Here is an 18,626-nt window from a genome sequence, read left to right as displayed (position 1 = left end):
ACCTAATTAAGTACTGGTTGGGCGACCACAACTCGCACTGGGAGCGTGGAAGTAATCAATCAACTGGAACTCGGTTATCGACTCATTATATCCACTACCTTGCCCGCCTACCGATGTAAGCATCGATTCTAATCAAAGAATCTTATATCTGAGTCTTGTACATAGGTACACATCATTATAACAATTTACTTATGTACCTAGTTAGAGATAGAGTGTACGAGCTATTTTTAAAAATAAGAATTTATTACTTTATATATTTACTAGCTGATACCCGCGACTTCATCCGCGTGGATTTAGGTTTTTTAAAATCCTGTGGGAATGCATAAAAAGTAGCACATGCCACTCTCCAGGTCTTTAACTATACACATGCAAAAAACGGCTACATACCACGATTAATTTGATGTTTTTATTTGTCGATATTTCAACCCAATTGCACGGGTCGTCACTATAAATTCAATTCAGCCAACGCCACTGGTAAGCATTTTGTAGGCTTCTTTCTACGCAGGTGGGTTTCTGTTTTTAGGGTTCTGTACCTCAAAAGGAAAAAGGAACCCTTATAGGATCACTTTCTTGTCTGTATGTCAGTCTATCCGTCTGGTCTGTCAAGAAAACCTATAGAGTACATCCCGTTGACCTAGAATCATGAAATTTGGTAGGTAGGTAGGTCTAATAGTACCTACAAGTAAAGGAATAAATCCGAAAACCGTGAGTTTGTGATTACATCACAGAAAAATAAATGAAAATGACGTAGTATAAGGTGTGTGAAGTCTACCAATCCGCACATGGCCAGCGTGGTAGACTATGGACAAAACCCTTCTCACTCTGAGAGGAGACCCGCGCTCTGTAGTGAGCCGTTGATGGGTTGATCATGATGATGATGATGATTTACTATTTAAGCACCGTTTAAAATAGGTATGATATGAATATTTTATATAAGTTAGGTATGCCCAATAATTTTAACAACTATTATTACTTACCTACGTCTTAGTGCCTTTATTTTTAGGGTTCCGTACCTCAAAAGGAAAAACGGAACCCTTATAGGATCACTTTGTTGTCTGTCTGTCTGTCTGTCTGTCTGTCTGTCTGGTCTGTCAAGAAACCTATAGGGTACTTCCCGTTGACCTAGAATCATGAAATTTGGCAGATAGATAAGATCTTATAGCTGACATTTGGGGAAAAATCTGAAAACCGCAAATTTAGGGTTAGATCACACAAAAAGTGACTACATCAAGTGGGGTATCATATGAAAGGCCTTGTACCTGTACATTCTAAAACAGATTTTTATTTATTTTTATGCATCATAGTTTTTGAATTATCGTGCAAAATGTCGAAAAAATACGACTGTAGTACGGAACCCTCATTGCGCGAGCCTGACTCGCACTTGGCCGGGTTTTTAAGGAGTGTTTTTACTCGGCTAATTTCGTGATAATCTAGTGTCATCGAAGTTTAAAATAATAAAGCCACAATAGAAGTTTAATGACATATTTTTTTAATAGTTTGTTTTGATTGAAAGGTTATAATTAATTTAAAATTATCATTTGTAGATTATTGGTCAAGAGACAGTGAAGCCGCAGCAAATATCGCCAAACGCAATGGCGTAGCAGCAAACTATAAACTAGTTAGAGATAGAGTGTACGAGCTATTTTTAAAAATAAGAATTTATTACTTTATATATTTACTAGCTGATACCCGCGACTTCATCCGCGTGGATTTAGGTTTTTTAAAATCCTGTGGGAATGCATAAAAAGTAGCACATGCCACTCTCCAGGTCTTTAACTATACCTACACATGCAAAAAACGGCTACATACCACGATTAATTTGATGTTTTTATTTGTCGATATTTCAACCCAATTGCACGGGTCGTCACTATAAATTCAATTCAGCCAACGTCACTGGTAAGCATTTTGTAGGCTTCTTTCTACGCAGGTGGGTTTCTGTTTTTAGGGTTCTGTACCTCAAAAGGAAAAAGGAACCCTTATAGGATCACTTTCTTGTCTGTATGTCAGTCTATCCGTCTGGTCTGTCAAGAAAACCTATAGAGTACTTCCCGTTGACCTAGAATCATGAAATTTGGTAGGTAGGTAGGTCTAATAGTACCTACAAGTAAAGGAATAAATCCGAAAACCGTGAGTTTGTGATTACATCACAGAAAAATAAATGAAAATGACGTAGTATAAGGTGTGTGAAGTCTACCAATCCGCACATGGCCAGCGTGGTAGACTATGGACAAAACCCTTCTCACTCTGAGAGGAGACCCGCGCTCTGTAGTGAGCCGTTGATGGGTTGATCATGATGATGATGATGATTTACTATTTAAGCACCGTTTAAAATAGGTATGATATGAATATTTTATATAAGTTAGGTATGCCCAATAATTTTAACAACATTTTATTGTGAAAGCAAAAACTAGTTAACACATTTCAGGATGATTCTAAAAGAGTGCGCAGAGGCGATTTTATCTCTAGAAGCAATTTCTTCCAGAAAAGCTTTGCTAAATGAATCTAAGGAAAAAACCAGAAATGTATTTAAACGAAGATATATTTTAATTATATATATCATTTTTTTAAAGAATATTAGCCATGTTAAATGACTAATATTCCCCTTTCCTCTCCAACTAAGCGTCAAGCTTGTGCTAGGAGTAGGTATGACAATAGTGCAACGGGCGGGCTTTGAACCGTCGACCTTTCGGTTTTCAGTCCACTCCGTTAAGCTATTGAGGCTCTCAATACATTGACGGAAGTTTTTAAAAATATTTTGATTAAAACTGAATATTACCGTAAAGTAAACCTCGTTAGAAGTAAGGGCGAATTATGTTGTTTTTAACGATCGACATTACATTTATAACACCGTGTTGCGGGCTAAACCGAAAGTTTCCCAATCATGAAACTACTTCCAAAGTTGTTGTGCTTTTCAGTTATTTTGTAACTAATTGTGTTCGATTAGCTGCTGGTTGGAACTTGGTAAAACTCTTACAAGCTATTTATGTTACACTAGCAACCCGCCCCCAGCTTCGCACGGGTAGCATATTACTACAATTTTCGAAGGGATCTCTAATTTTTTTGAAATAAAATATACTAGATAATGCGCGACTTCATCCGCGTGGATTTAGGTTTTTTTTTATCCTGTCGGAACTATTTGGTTTTCCGGGATAAAAAGTAGCCTATGTCCTTACGCGGTATAAAAGCTATCTCTGTACCAAATTTCGTCGAAATCGGTTGAACGGTTGAGTCTTGAAAAGCTAGCAGACAGGCAGACAGACAGACACACTTATATTATTTATAATATTAGTGTTGATAATATTTTGGTAATAAGTACTTACTATTATTTTTGTAGGTAGGTACCTTCTTAATTATAAAAACCGGTCAAGTGCGAGTCGGATTCGCCCATGAAGGGTTTCGTACGTACCATATCGTATAAGAAATAACACTTTTAATATATTTTTTATTTTCAATTCCAATACTGAATTTCCAAACTTATTTAAGCGAGTATAAAATAGTTCAATGGATTACGTTCATCAGGGTCGTTGTAAGACATTTAGATAAGAATCGGATCAACAAAGTTGGCCAAGGCTGCCTCGTGCTGACCACGACGGCCGGCAGCAGCGAGCCTCTCTTATCCACGTTCGCTATTCTTGAGCATCGTGTGATTTAACGTTCCACACGTTATCAGATTGCCTTAACCACAAAAGGGACTTTAAATGTTAAAGTAAATCGATAACTGAGTGAGCTGCGTTTTACTTAGTTCTACAGCTACTCTACCTATAGTCCGCGACAGGTTGAGATAGCAATCGGGGAGGGAACGCCCCGCACACCCTCCGCGCTAAACCGGTGCGGGCGAGCGCGGGGGACGCCTCGCACACCGTCCCCGCCTCATAGGTACCCCGATTGCCATCTCGACTTGTGGTGGACTATAATAATAGGTAACTACTCACCTACATATATTATGACAACGATTAAGATGTTTTCGATATTAGTAGATAAGTTATGCTCTATCTATATTACTGACAAAACCAGAAAGAACTCGTATGGAAAAACACTTATGTAAAGCTCAGTTTTATTGCTGCTGACTTGCTCATTTGAATTTTATCAAGGGTGACTTGGATTGTATAAAAATGCAGAAAGATTTGTACTTTCAAATTATTTGCAAGACTTAAGCATTAGGTATCTAACGATAGTTATATTTATTTATAGGAGACTACCTTAAAAATATTTATATCTTTTAACAAGGATACTTATTGTATGTATACCGACATATTTTAATATCCCTGACCTACGTTGCTATACTAAATAACAATAATTATTTAGTAGGAACGTAGGTCACTAGGTAGGTATTGCAACGTATTACGATTGCGTTATAAACTGTACCTATAATGCAATCTACAAAGAGTAATCGGATAAACGTACAATGAGTAGAATAGAATAGAATACCTAAGTACTTAGAATATATTTTATTCAAGAAAACTTTTACAAGTACTTTTGAATCGTCGAATCCGAAGTTTTGTATGTTCATTTGTTTAGGTATACCTATAGGTATCATAATTCTTCCAAGGTACGGAACCCTCGGTGCGCGAGTCTCCACCCGCACGTTACATTATATCGGCTTTTATACACAGAATATCGGGAATATAAAGGAACCCTAAACAATTGAATAAAACCTTATGAAGATCATATTCTTATGGGTAACTTACAATATTTCATTCAAAGTAATCCAGATTCCAGAAAGTACCGCCACGGCACAAAATACTCGGTTATTTCGAAGTTGTAAGTATCACGACTCAATTGAGAATTTTCTCCATACATTTTTGATGAAAACTCTTCTACTATGAATTTAATTGTGTATATTATTTGATACTTAGTCGGCGTGGAGACGATAAGGCTGCGTCAGTGCAAGGTTCCGTTAACAACTGGACCTCTGCCAACCGCTAATCGTCACACAGTTATATACATTCAATCGCGGAGGCCAGCGCTTCAGGCGCTCATAAATAAAATAATTCATGGCACAGCCTTAAATTCTGTACTAACAATCGTCGGACCGTGTCTCATAAATTACTAGCTAACCTGGACAGAATGCAATAAAAAAGTGATGTTGTCGTACTTTTCCACTAGCCATAAGAACTTGCGAAGTCTTGCCAAATACCGAATGTGTGGTAGGCTAGATTTACAAGTATAGTTACCTATAGCATATGATAAACGACTGGATCCAGTTATTATTATATACAATTTATTTTTCTAAGGCTGGAGAGTTAATAGGAAACTATTAAGTATGCTCGTTAATATATAAAACTCATACGCACTACGTGACACTACGCTCGGCTCTAATGGGAATATATTATGTGTAAATAATACTCATACGCCAAACCGAGCTGGACCACTGGAACAGTAAATATTGACTCCTTAGACCTCTCTGCTATAGAAATAAGCCTTTACAGCCTCGTGTGTCAGTTATAGCAAGCAAGATAGGTATCTCAGACTCGATTCTCAGTTAAACCGTTTGAGCCAAATTAAAAATTAAATTAAGTATGTAAATCAGCTCAATGGCTAACATTTTTGAATTTACCTACTGGTATCATCATCATGATCAACCCATCGCGGCTCACTACAGAGCACGGGTCTCCTCTCAGAGTGAGATGGGTTTGGTCATAGTCTACCACGCTGGCCATGTGCGGATTGGTAGACTTCACTCACCTTTGAGAACATTATGGAGAACTCTCAGGCATGTAGGTTTCCTCACGATATTTTCGTTCACGGTTCAAGCAAGTGATATTTAATTACTTAAAACGCACATAACTTCGAAAAGTTAGAGGTGCGTGCCCGGGATCGAACCCCTGACCTCCGATAAGAAGGCGGACGTCTTAACCACTAGGCTATCACAGCTTTTTACTGGTTTTACTGGTATATACGAATCCAATTTGATACCTGAAAATTTCTGGACATGTGCCGAGTTCTATAAATGTGTCAATACTGGTCAGTCACTGATATATCTATGTGTGAAAATGGTTCAATTTATATCGCTGCTTTAGATTGAATTTCGTATTGTAATCGTCCCTATACGTTTATTTAATCCCGTTTCTCCAAGATAATTCGATTTTGCTGAAAGGCGACTTATCGATGCGTGAAAAGGTTAAGTAAGCGTGACTAAGCAACTGCTTTCAGGGACAGTGCAAAATGTTTGAATGGAGATGGCTCGAAAGTCGGGTACATTTGACGTGTTGCGGCGAGTGGACGGGTTGATGTTGTACAATAATTTTATTGATAATATCTGAAGTAGGTACCTAGTAGCGAGATGTGAGTAAGGGCGCGAGGGCGAGAGGGCGCGGGCGGAGAGAGCGCGCGTGCGTGTCGGCCGCACCCGTCGGCGGAGCGCCGAGTCGCAAAGGCAGTCTAGTGCCGCGCGGCGCTGCGCCCCCAAGCCAAGCGCTCCGTGCCGCTTCCGTACCGCTGCGTGCCGCTCGGGATCCACTATGACACTCGCGTGTTGCGCTTGCTCGTGTTGTGGTGCTTTATGATGGTACGGCATGAAAGTGCAAGATATGCGGACGTTCCGTGAGCGACGCCCTGCTAGTTTCACCACCGCCACAAGTGGGCGGAGAGACGGGACGCTTTCTCGGCTGCTCAGGTGAGCGGCCTCTCTTATCTCGTCGCTGGCTAAAGACGCTGCCATCTCGGGGTCGATAAAAAATACCTTACAAATGGACGTACCTTTTACCGCCTATTTGGTATGTGCTACGCGAGCCACGTAGAACGCGTAGACGTGCTACGATCTTGCTTGCATACCGTGTAAAGGTAGATTTCTGTTGTTGCTTTACATGATGTAATAGTGCCTTTTCAGTGGCTTAGAGCGATCACACACTCATCCGATCCAAATCCGTGAAAATACGGATATAAAAAATATCTACGTCATAATAAGCTACCAATACAAATAGTTCTATGACTAATTCAGAACGTATTTTCACGGGCTCGGATCGGATGAGTGCGTAATCGCCCTAATTCATAAACAAATTATCACCACTGTGAATGTGACATTTCGAGAAAATATCATATAGGTATACTTCCTATCCTATTATTACCTACCAATAGAGTAAAGTAAAGGGTGTCACATTTACTTGTCTTCTTTACTGCTCCATGTTTATACTTAGATTTTTGTATTCTTTTATCAATTTATTGAGATACATGATTGAGAAAAAATATTTGAGCTCGTACATTTTGTGTACATGTCGTAGAAAGTGAGTGGGATGCTGTCTAGCTACCTACTTTGATACTAAAAATAAATTTTACTTAATTATGACTGTATTCAGATGAATCTTAATTAGGTTTCGAAGCGACCTTTCATCAAATCTTACGTTAATTAGTAAAAAATATTCTAAAAAGTTCTTACATCAGTTCAAATGACACTTGAATTAATGAATAATAATTATTTTTACCTTTAATTTATTACAAATAAACTGTCGAGTACAGCAAACGATTATACTTCTTTTTCTATAATTCTTCTATAATTTTTTTACGTTTTGTTATAAACGTTCCTTGTGAAATATGCTGAATATAAAGTACAAGATGAAAACTGTACCTTGTATTTATTGAATTGAATGAAAATATGGTTAAAAGTTATAATACATAAAAAATAGATTGTTGATAGATACTAAGTATATAGAGATTAGGTAAGTATTAATTTAGTTTATTTATCATGCAAAAATTGCACAAACAAAACAAGAATTCATAAATCTATGAATAGCAGAATGATTCTCAACAGTGTTCTTGATTCTAGAGTCTAGACACGCTACGTATAATGTTGTTTTTATAATCGAAGCTAAGCAAACGTGGCTAAAACCTGAAACAAAAACAACGCGAGATGGTAGCGTGGCGTAGACGGAAATTGTAAACTGAACGTGCATTAATTCGTGCCCGTCATTTATAAGGCGTCCTTTAGAGGATAAGTTAAGCATCGGTCAATCTATTTTTTAACCGACTTCAAAAAAAGGAGGAGGTTCTTAATTCGACTGTATTTAATTTAATTTAAATTTAAAATAACTTTATTGTTAATAGATTTACAGAGAGTAAGAATACAGGATACACTTAAAAAACAAAGGGCGACCTTATCACTAAAGTGATCTCTTCCAGGCAACCCATACTTAAGAACTTATAGAACTGTAAGACGGGGAGTCGCAATGTAGCTATAAATATAATATATATATAAATATATATAGGTATATATAAACACATACACTCTAATAGGTACATACTATAAAATATAATATAATATATACAATATACATGGATATAAATACTATATAAAATCAATATAGTATAATTAAATAAATAATACATACTACATAGCTAACTGTACATAATATAGTTATGGCAGAAAATCTACAGTGACAGATAGTGTTTCTTGACACGGTTTTTAAAAATTGCCAGCGATTTGGAGCGTCTTATTTCGACCGGAAGTGCATTCCACAGCGAAGCTGCTTTTACAGTAAATGATTCCGCGTAGCCATGCGTATTATGTTTGGTCGTTATAAGCTTGAAATCGTAACAGGAACGCAGGCCGCGATCACGTTCGAAGGAGCTAAAAAATTTAAACTGATCTTTAAGGTAGGGTGGTGACCAGGGATGGAAAAGTGTGGCAAATAGGATAGAAAGAACATGCAGATTACGTCGATGCCTAATAGGGAGCCAGTTCAGTTTTTTACGATATTCAGATACATGGTCGTATTTCCTTAGACCAAAAATGAACCGAATGCACAAGTTTTGCAGTCGCTCCAGTTTATTTAGTAGGTCTTCATTTAAATCTAGGTAGCAGGCATCGGCGTAATCCAAGATTGGAAGAAGGAGGGTATTGGCAAGCAAGATCTTGGTCTTAACGGGTAGTAAGTTTTTCCACCTTTTTAGGGATCCATAAGCACCAAAGACTTTTTTGCTAACAGCTGAAACTACAACTGTATGTTTTTTTTGTATGTTTGTTACGCGATTACTCCGTCAATTATGAACCGATTTTGATAATTCTTTATTTTGTTCTGTAGGACATACTTTAGAGGTGGTCCCATTTTAATTTGGTAAAGATCTGATGAATATCTTCAGAGATGGAGAACAGAACTCCTCAATTAATAAGCGTAAATTGCTCGCGATCAGTGTAATAGCTTAGTAAACAGTAGGTTTTTAACCAGGCATATCATATTTTAGTACGATAGGGCCACTAAAAATTGTGAAATAAATAAAATTAAAAAAAAAAACTGACTTCAATAACCACCAACACTACAAAGTAAAAAATAATTATATTTATTACCCAATTTATTATGTATACAAGAGTTATTGTAGTTCTATAGTAATATTTTTTGGAGTCGGTGCCAATGTGGAGTCGCAAAACACTATGAAGAGTAGATAGACGTTTCGTGCGGCTAATTGGCACCGGCTACAAAAAATATTACTATAGAACTACAATAACTCTTGTATACATAATATATTGGGTAATAAATTTAATTATTGACATGAAAGATAGTCGCAATCACGAAAAAATCAAATCACATTTTTATGCATAGGTCGCACGCCTTCGTATTATCAGTCAGCATTCAGCAATGATACCTATACTAGGTTATGCGCTATGTCAGTCACAACAGTGACTGTGGCAAACCCGTCAACAATATCTAACGCCTTTATAAAAAAGTTGTATGAAGCACGCCAAACTACAGCAAGAGAGCCGCCGCCCGCGGCGGCGGGCATTGAAGCACGATTAACACGCGACCTTCGCAGTGTAAACGCGTCGTTTATACAATCCCTGTAAATTATAAGTACAGCTAATCTGCCCGGTTTCGCTCGGGAGTTTGATATACCTATACATAATATCTAGCTTATGTTACTTCTAGACAAAGTAGCTTTCTAATGATTAAGAATTATTAAAATCGGTTCAATAGTTTCGAAGTTTATAGAATACAAACAAACAAATTTTTCCTCTTTACATTGTTAGTGTAGATATAGACTAGCAGCCCGCTCCAACTTTACCCGAGTAAAACAACATTAGGTATATTATTTAGTCTAGGTCCATCTGGAATGAAAAATCTTTCAAACCTATATCTATACCTATATTAATAATAAAATTACCATTCAAAAAAAATATAATTGCGAAAGTGTGTCTGTCTGTCTGTCTGCTAACTTTTCACGACCGATCCGTTAAATAATTTTTGACGAAATTTGGTACATAGATAGCTTGCATCCCGGGGAAGGACGTAGGCTACTTTTATCCCGGGAAATCAAAGAATTCCAACAGGATTTTTGATAACTGAAACTTACGCGAACGAACTCGCGGGCATTACCTAGTATGAAATATTTTTCTCAATAGGTGCAGTGGTTAAGGAGATCAACATACACACTAACTCACGAAATCCACTCTTTCTCTGTACGTAACATTAGTATTGTTGACGTGTAGTAGTCGTGGCCCGTATTGGACAAGTTTGCGTCGCGCGTTCTGTTTGTTTCAGCCTTTATTCGTAAATCGTAGCAAGGAAATTCATCGTGACTCGGTGCGTTTTGACTGGTTGATTCGTCACGCAATATTCGGAATACAATGTTATCTTCCAGTCGATAAGTTTATGCTGTCGTCATTAATCTCATACGAATCTCTACTGCCTTCTAATCCATACTATACTAATATGATAAATGCGAAAATGCCTGTCTACTATCTTTTCAAGGACCATCCGTTCAACCGATTTAGATGAAAGGTACAGAGTTACATGCCGGGGACGGACATAAGCTGCTTTTCATCCCATAAAATGAAAGTTCCCATGGGATATTTAACTACCCCAATTCACTCGCATCATCTAGTGCGTAGTAAAAATCTAGTTTTCGGTTTGTTTTGAACATAACTGCAGTGGAAGAGATTGAAATATAATAAAAAGTTTTTAGGGTGGTAGGAGTTTTGGTACTTTAAATATTTGACTTGAAGTGAAGCGTACAAAATGACTTGAAGTGAATACTTACTGGGTAAAAATTACAAAATTATGGTTGCTTGTAATGACTGTTTATTTTTATGTATGATCCTATATTATAAAAAGAAAAGTATATTATATCTAAAATTATAGGATAGAAATTAAAAGCAAATATCTTAACAGCAAAATCCAAGCAACATAATATCACTTTTATGCCCGTGAACCCTCGAAGAAAGTCTAGTATTGAATGAATCCCCCAACCCTTTTCACTTCTCTGAGCTATACAGTTCGCAAACAGCGTTCTCGATCACGTTGCGTATCTCGGGTTTCACTGGATATGATAAGACCTTAAGTACCAATATGGCGGTTCAACCCGCCCGGAATGGCCATCGCGCGTTAAATGTGACGTATAAAAAATTCTGTATTTTGATGTCCTCCTACCGGCCCACATGCACATGACCATAACACAATATATGGAATACTTAGTATGAAAACACATCAAAAATTCACGGACAACTTATCTTTCCAAATGTCGTTAGTATATTTAGCAGGTACTTAGGTACGTTATGATCTCTCAGGGCAGCCCGTAGAATCCTCGTAAAAAATTAAATTGCACGCCTACTTAACGCTAAGCTTTTACACAATTACATTTAATTAGTTAAATAATAATTACTTACTACATTTTAGTATACAGTAGGTATACTTACATAGGTATACCTACTTACCAAAAAATTAACTTATTAAAAGTCAATTTCGTAAACTTAAACTTTATAAGCAATTTTAGGTACTTTATTATAATAAGGTATATGGACATTTGATTAAAAATTATTTTTGGTTATTAAACAGTTTTGATAATTTATTTGATGATATAATATTTTAATTTTTTTTTTTACATTTTTGCCGGCTAAGTAAGTATCGCCTTCTACTTGTAATCTCGTCGTTGCGCGTTGGTTTGTGAAACGTTAATGCAGACAATTAATCTATATTGCATACACATGTAGGTAGGTTTATTGATGAGTTGCATTGCAAAGTAACTAACAATTCGTAAATATTCAAATTAATTAGGGAGGCAGCTGTATCTTATATATAAAAGTACCTATTATGTGGCCTGAGATCTTTGGATTTAATGTGAAAAACTATTACCAATGTACATACATACAGTAGGTACTATATGTATGTACATTGGTAATAGTTATCTTTCCATACAAAATATGTCGTTACATGCAAGTTGATTTTATATGCAAGTTAGTCCTTGGCAAACATTTTTTAAGCATTCCTAAACGGAAATACGAACAACGACCGTTTGCGTCGTTTGCATAATGCTTTCCTTACTAAATAACATTCTGGTTTGTACGAAAAGGAAATATTTTGTAGGTAGGTTTTGTACAGTTTAAAAATGGGTACACAGGTCAGGTAGGTATATGCATTCACTCAAAAAGGAACTTCTTTGTGAAAAAAAAAAATTGTATTGCAAATATTCTATTATAAAGATGGCAAATATTGCTCGAATATTTCTTATATAAAGTAAGATATATTTCTTTCGTCTTAAAAGTTAATTATCGATATCCCAATCTAACTTCTTAATCTTCCTTGTTTGCTCATTTTTAAAATATTAATGTTCCCATTCTGGATTCTCTAGTTAATCCGCAACGTAGTAGGTACTATGCTTGCTATCTCATATATCAAAATCTCTGATATTTCGAAATGCCCTCGTAGAATCTATGCTAAACGCTAATATTATAAAGAAAGAGTAAAAATTTACGAGTTTGCGTGTACGTGGAGAACCACAGCTCCTATTTGCAAATTGTTTTACCGTTCGAAAGGTACATAATTCCAGAATCCAGATTGACAAAATGGATGAATTTATTATTATAAATCTTTTGTTCTTTTGTAGATACATAATAGATCTACAAAAGATAGATAACTAATTGTTCAACCCTGGCAAAGTCGGAAGTCAAATATTGAAATATCTTTGTGGAACTATTCGATGATATAACGTGGAAGATAATCTCAAAAGTCAAAGTCTTCTAAATTTTAACTTGAAGATGGCACCCTTGCAATAATACTTATAGCTCTTTTTCTCTATTATACAGATTTGGAGGTGATTGAGCGCATTATTTTGATATGTAAGAGTATACTGGTGGGTCAAAGAGGCGCGGTCGCGACAATCTGTCGCCTCGCGGCAGTGCCAGCTAACTCACCCCTATATGACTAAGCTGGAATGAATGTTGAAACCAGCCATGCTATTTCCTATATAGTAAGTAGGTACTATTTGAACTTATGAGGTATTTATTGTATTCAGTTGTTTTGTTTTAGAAAACAATCGGTTTATAATTTGAGTGACTAGCTGACTCGCTTCATCTTCGCACGGATAGGTTTACCGACCTATCTAAATGTGGATGTGTACATAAAACATCCTCGCAAAGTGTTCAAAATGATGAGGGAAATCCTATTACGATCCATCAAGCTATCTTTAAGCGATTACAAACTTATTTTAAACATTTTGTTATTTGCAAGTTTCATTGTAACAAATAAATTATAATAAATAAATTATATATAAGTAAAGATTTAAATCCGCATATTTACTTACGTTAAATCAATAAAATTTCCAATGATATTCTTTAATTATTTATCGTTAGATAATATTGGTGACACCTGAAATCGGATTCCCGTATTGTAGACAACAGATATCTACTATTTCTATACTGTGGTTACCTATATTCATTTAAATTCAACAGTAAATGATAATTAATACGGATAAAATAAACTGCTCTAGGTTGTATAACAATAGTCGAACAATGTGTATGCAGTTGAGTATTGAACTCACTAACTAGACGTAATTCATAACAACGTATAAAAATAGTACGTTCTAGAACAAACGCACCTACCTATTGGAAAATAAATTTAACTGAAAAAAGGCAATGAAATAAAAATTTGTTTCAATAGGTATTTCCATCTGATAATACAAGCCCGTAGCACACGAGTAGATATCCATAGCTGGCAGCGTTTTGTAACGTTCACTTCCATGTTTCATCGTTTCTATATTTTAGAATTATTTATATTTCTGTACTGTTGTAGGTTCTCTTTACTATTGCAAGTAATAAAAAGCGGTTATACTTATTTAGCCTACTGGTAGATAGCAATCATACACTTTTAGAAGTTATGGGCGTTTATCACTCGCTATACTCGTACCTAACGGTGAAAGAACACATCTTGGAAAAACCTGTATGCCTGTGAGTTCTCCATAATATTCTCAAAAGTATGTGAAGTATGCCAATTCGCAATTCTTGCAATTCGACAGACAGATAGACAGACAGACAGACAAAAATGAAAAAATTACAGTTTTGGGTTCAGTGTCGATTATAGAGTGCCCTTGAAAAAAAAATTTCAAAATATCTTCAATGTACAGAATTTGACCTGTTACAGTTTTATTATAAGTATTGATAAGCTGCAAGATATACTTACCTCTCGTTTTAGCCTTACAAGCAAGAAGAACCGAGTTCGATGCGAAAGTGTGTCTGTCTGTTTGTCTGTCCGTCTGTCTGTCTGCTAGCTTTTCACGTTCCATACGTTTAACCGATTTTGATGAAATTTTGTACAGAGATAGTTTGCATCCCGGGCAAGGACATAGGATACTTTTGATCCTGGAAAATCAAAAAGTTTTCACAGGATTTCTAACAACCTAAGTCGCGGGCATTATCTAGTTGGTAATAATCTAGCATATTTACAACTATATTATGCCCGCGACTTTGTCCGCGTGGATTTTATTTTCCCGGGATAAAAAGTACCTAGCCTGTGTCTGTCTCCGAGATGCAGGCTATCTCTGTGTTAGATTTCGTCAAATCAGCTAAACGGATGATCTGTGAAAATCTAACAACAGACAATCAGATAGACATATATTCGATTACTTAGTATGCACTTATGATACCTAAGAAAACATTCTTCTACTAGCTTATGCTCACGACTTCGTCCGTGTAGACTACACAAATTTCAAATTCCTATTTCACCCCTTTAGGGGTTGAATTTTCAAAAATCCTTTCTTAGCGAACGCCTACGTTATAATAGCTATCTGCATGCCAAATTTCAGCCCCATCCGTCCAGTAGTTTGAGCTGTGCGTTGATAGATCAGTCAGTCACCTTCCTTTTATATATTTAAGAGAAGATTTACACCAAATCACTATGCATCAGGAATTGGCTATTTTCTTGCTATATTAATTTCCTTGTGCACTTTATTTATAGATTTGGCAAACCTCGGTGACAGAGACAAAATAGGTTACGGCTCTGCACAAAGGGAGGCTACGAAAAAAACGAAATGCCGTCAACCCTCATTACGCCATTACAATAAAGACAGTGTATTGCTGGGTGTCTAAAAATGGAAATGGATTTTTTTTTAATGTTTGTAGGTTTTTCTTTTTAGTGTTCCTTAGTAAAACAAGGAATCCATCGATATAGAATAAAAAACCCTGAAATATTGCTTGCTTTAACGGTGAAGGAAAAAATCGGGAAGAAACCTACACGCATTATGCATGAGAGTTCTCCATAATGTTCTCAAAGGTATATGATGTGTGCCAATCCGCACTTGGCCAGCGTGGAAACCTTTCTCACTTTGAGAGGAGACCCGTTCTCTGTAGTGAGCCAGCGATGGGTTGATTATGACGATGATGATAGTTTCGTCTAGTGCGTCACTCTTTTTATCTGTCTGCCTGTGTGTATGTGTGTCACAGCCAAAAATTTTACAGTTATCATATCGCTACGTAAAGGCATATTTAAATTTAGTAAAAAAAACAGGGCAAAGTACGCGGCAGAAAATAATGTACATCAGCCTTTAGAATGATATTTCAGCTTTGAAGAGCGTTGTCTCTGTCACTCATAACTATATGACGTTTTGTCTGTCTCAACGACAGAGACAATGCTCTACAAATCCGCTATCTCCTTCTAAAGGACGATATACATTATTTTCTGCCGCGTACGATACCTCCTGAACATGAAAAGCATCTCGCTTTTCTCGCGAAAATATATTATTTCACCCCTGGTTGAATACGTGTTCCAAAATCATCATGAGGTTCCTTCAACAGTTATCTGAAAAAAAAACTACCGTTTACCAAATAGTGTCTACAATCAGTTGTCACGGTTTTTAGCAACAAACACGACTATGGAACTGTACCTTATGCCTGGAGCTCTGCTCTGACACCCACTTGACCAGTTTTTTATGTTAATGTTATGCAGTACTTATGCTTATGACAACTAGCAGATTCACTACAAAACAAAACAAGAATATCAGACTCCCTTGCAGCTTTTCAAGAATTTTTAACTATGTGCCATTATGAAAATACTATTGCGATTAAGACGAAGGGTACCTACTCGTATATGTATTTCTAAATGAAGAAAAAACAGCAGTCGTTTAGATTCAGACCTAAGGAGACACCTCTTCGTTCCGCGATGCTGGTTGAACGTCCTAATGTGCTTAAGTAGGCCATTAAAGTTCTCCGGAGGTTTTTAGCAATTAAACGTATTTCTCCTACAGGTGCTCGTTGGCGATCATTTGTCAGACAAAATGTAGAAAAACGCTGCAGTAAAGTTCTCGTAGTACCAAGTCTGAAATCTATACTAATATTATAAATACGAAAGTGTGTCTGTCTGTCTGTCTGTCTGCTAGCTTTTCACGGCCCATCCGTTTAACCGATTTTGACGAAATTAGGTACAGAGATAGCTTGCATCCCGGGGAAGGACGTAGGCTACTTTTTATCCCGGAAAATAAAAGCGTTCCCACGGGAATTTTAAAAATCAAAACTCACGCGGACGAGGTCGCGGGTTTCACCTAGTAATGCATAAAAAAGCTACAGGAGCTATAAACACTTTTCAGCCACAATTTTAACATTTATTATAACAGAACAATGTTTTATACTTATAGAAACTACTTTTAACTAACAATGACGATGGAAACTTCATTGATTCATATAAAACATAGTACTAGGTATTATAAGCCTGCGGATACACTTGTAAGTTTTACTCACGTACGTAGCTTACATGATAAACTTACGACATAACTAATGTAAACACTCTTATAAGTACATTTACATTGTTGCCAATAAATCATTTACATTTGTTGCCAATTAATCACGTTAGCTACTTACGTTGGTAAAATTACAGGGTTATCGCAGCCTAATATTTATTATTGCATGATGTACGACTGAAAACTGAAATTGAAGAGGGCTTGTGACTGTGAGGTTTTATTCTTATCGACACAATATTATGATGTGCCACATCTCTGTCTCCTTACATTAGGGTAAGTTGCAAGGATTAAAACTTCACGTTCACTTGGACCGCGTGCGATAAATTGCTGGGCTTAAGATTATTGCACGCTTTATAAAATGCTGGAGCAAATAAAATACATCATTGAAGCTAATAAGAATAGGTATGAGATATTGGAAACGAAATAAAAAGGTACCTAAGTACCTACCTAAATACAGCACGAGGCCGAAAATAATGCACATCGACCTTTAGAAAGAGATAGCGGTTTTGTAGAGCATTATCTCTGTCGTTGAGACCGACAAAACGTCACATAGGTATGAGTGACGGAGACTCATTCTAAAGGTCGATGTACATTATTTTCTGCCGCGTACTGTGGTTATTTTTTTCTAGTGATTATTCTGTTAAAGATTAGCTACTCGCAGACGCAAATGATAAGTACTTTGTTATTAAATAGTGTATTGTTATTCTGAAAGGAAATACTAATAACTATTGGCTCCACTTTTTAAATTAAATCAAAACAAAATCAAATAAAAATAATTAAAATGAATAAATTCAGAATTGTTCAAAAAGAAGTCATAATGGCTATACACGTACGTCATGTCTATTACATTCTGGTGAACATTTTTATAGAAGGCATTACACCGAGTCCGACCAAGTAGAGGATAATAATTATAATTCAATGGAAAATCTAGAATTACATACAAATACGTAAGTAGTAATGTTCAACTTGCAAAGTTAACTACGTGAAGTGAATAAACGTCAAACCCACGATCGTGGTATAAATACAAATCATCTTATCTAGATACCAAGATATTCATGTTTAATCAACCAGAAATTATTATTGTCCTTATACTAACATTTATCTCAATCACTGAGCATTTGAGCATTCAATCTTCTAGTGGAATTTCTCTAGTATTTCACTACCTAAGTATATAAGTACTACATACTTTTATTATTTTTCCGAAGTGATTATCTGAGAATAGTCGTGGTAAAGAAAATCCGAGTTCGTTTAAAAAACTTTTTTTACATTGTGCTTTATGAATGATTCATTCTTTCTTGTTATCGTTTGTTGTAGATGTAGACCAGCGGTGGTTTGTAACAATACGCTCGATGTGGCCGATTAGTTTTGTTGACTTGAGTTCGTTCTCTGCTGCCATTTATACAATAGCTTTAAGTAGGTAGGTAAATTAACTCAGATGGTGGAATAAAATTCTTGAACGTTCATATTCATCTTTTTCTATAGTTAATGGCTTGCAGGTGTGCCAAGAAAATGCGATTTACCTACTTGCTCCCCAAATGTCAACTTGAAACGGAAACAGAAATAGCGATACTGTTGCTGACTGCCATCACACGGGGCAAAGTAAGACTTTAAAGATGAATAAGATATGACTGCAGCCCACAAATCTAATATTAATTTTGTATAACATATTTTAAACTTAATTTTACTAACAAAACTAA

The 18,626-nt window shown here is 36.2% G+C and overlaps 1 protein-coding gene across 2 annotated transcripts in view; it reads left to right on the top strand.

The window, feature by feature from the left end:
* Positions 1-6,400: 6,400 nt before the first annotated feature.
* LOC117982358 (blood vessel epicardial substance-like) overlaps positions 6,401-18,626 on the top strand; it is a 35,617-nt gene continuing 23,391 nt past the window's right edge. For both annotated transcript variants that reach the window (XM_069498534.1, XM_069498533.1), the window contains exon 1: positions 6,401-6,616. The gene's annotated coding sequence lies outside the window, so the exon portion shown is untranslated. The remainder of the gene's footprint in view (positions 6,617-18,626) is intronic.

Source organism: Maniola hyperantus, chromosome 5 (genome assembly GCF_902806685.2).
Source record: "Maniola hyperantus chromosome 5, iAphHyp1.2, whole genome shotgun sequence".
NCBI classification, from domain to species: Eukaryota; Metazoa; Arthropoda; class Insecta; order Lepidoptera; family Nymphalidae; genus Maniola; species Maniola hyperantus.
Note: the sequence above shows the minus strand (reverse complement) of the source record. Positions and strands in the feature narration are given on the sequence as shown.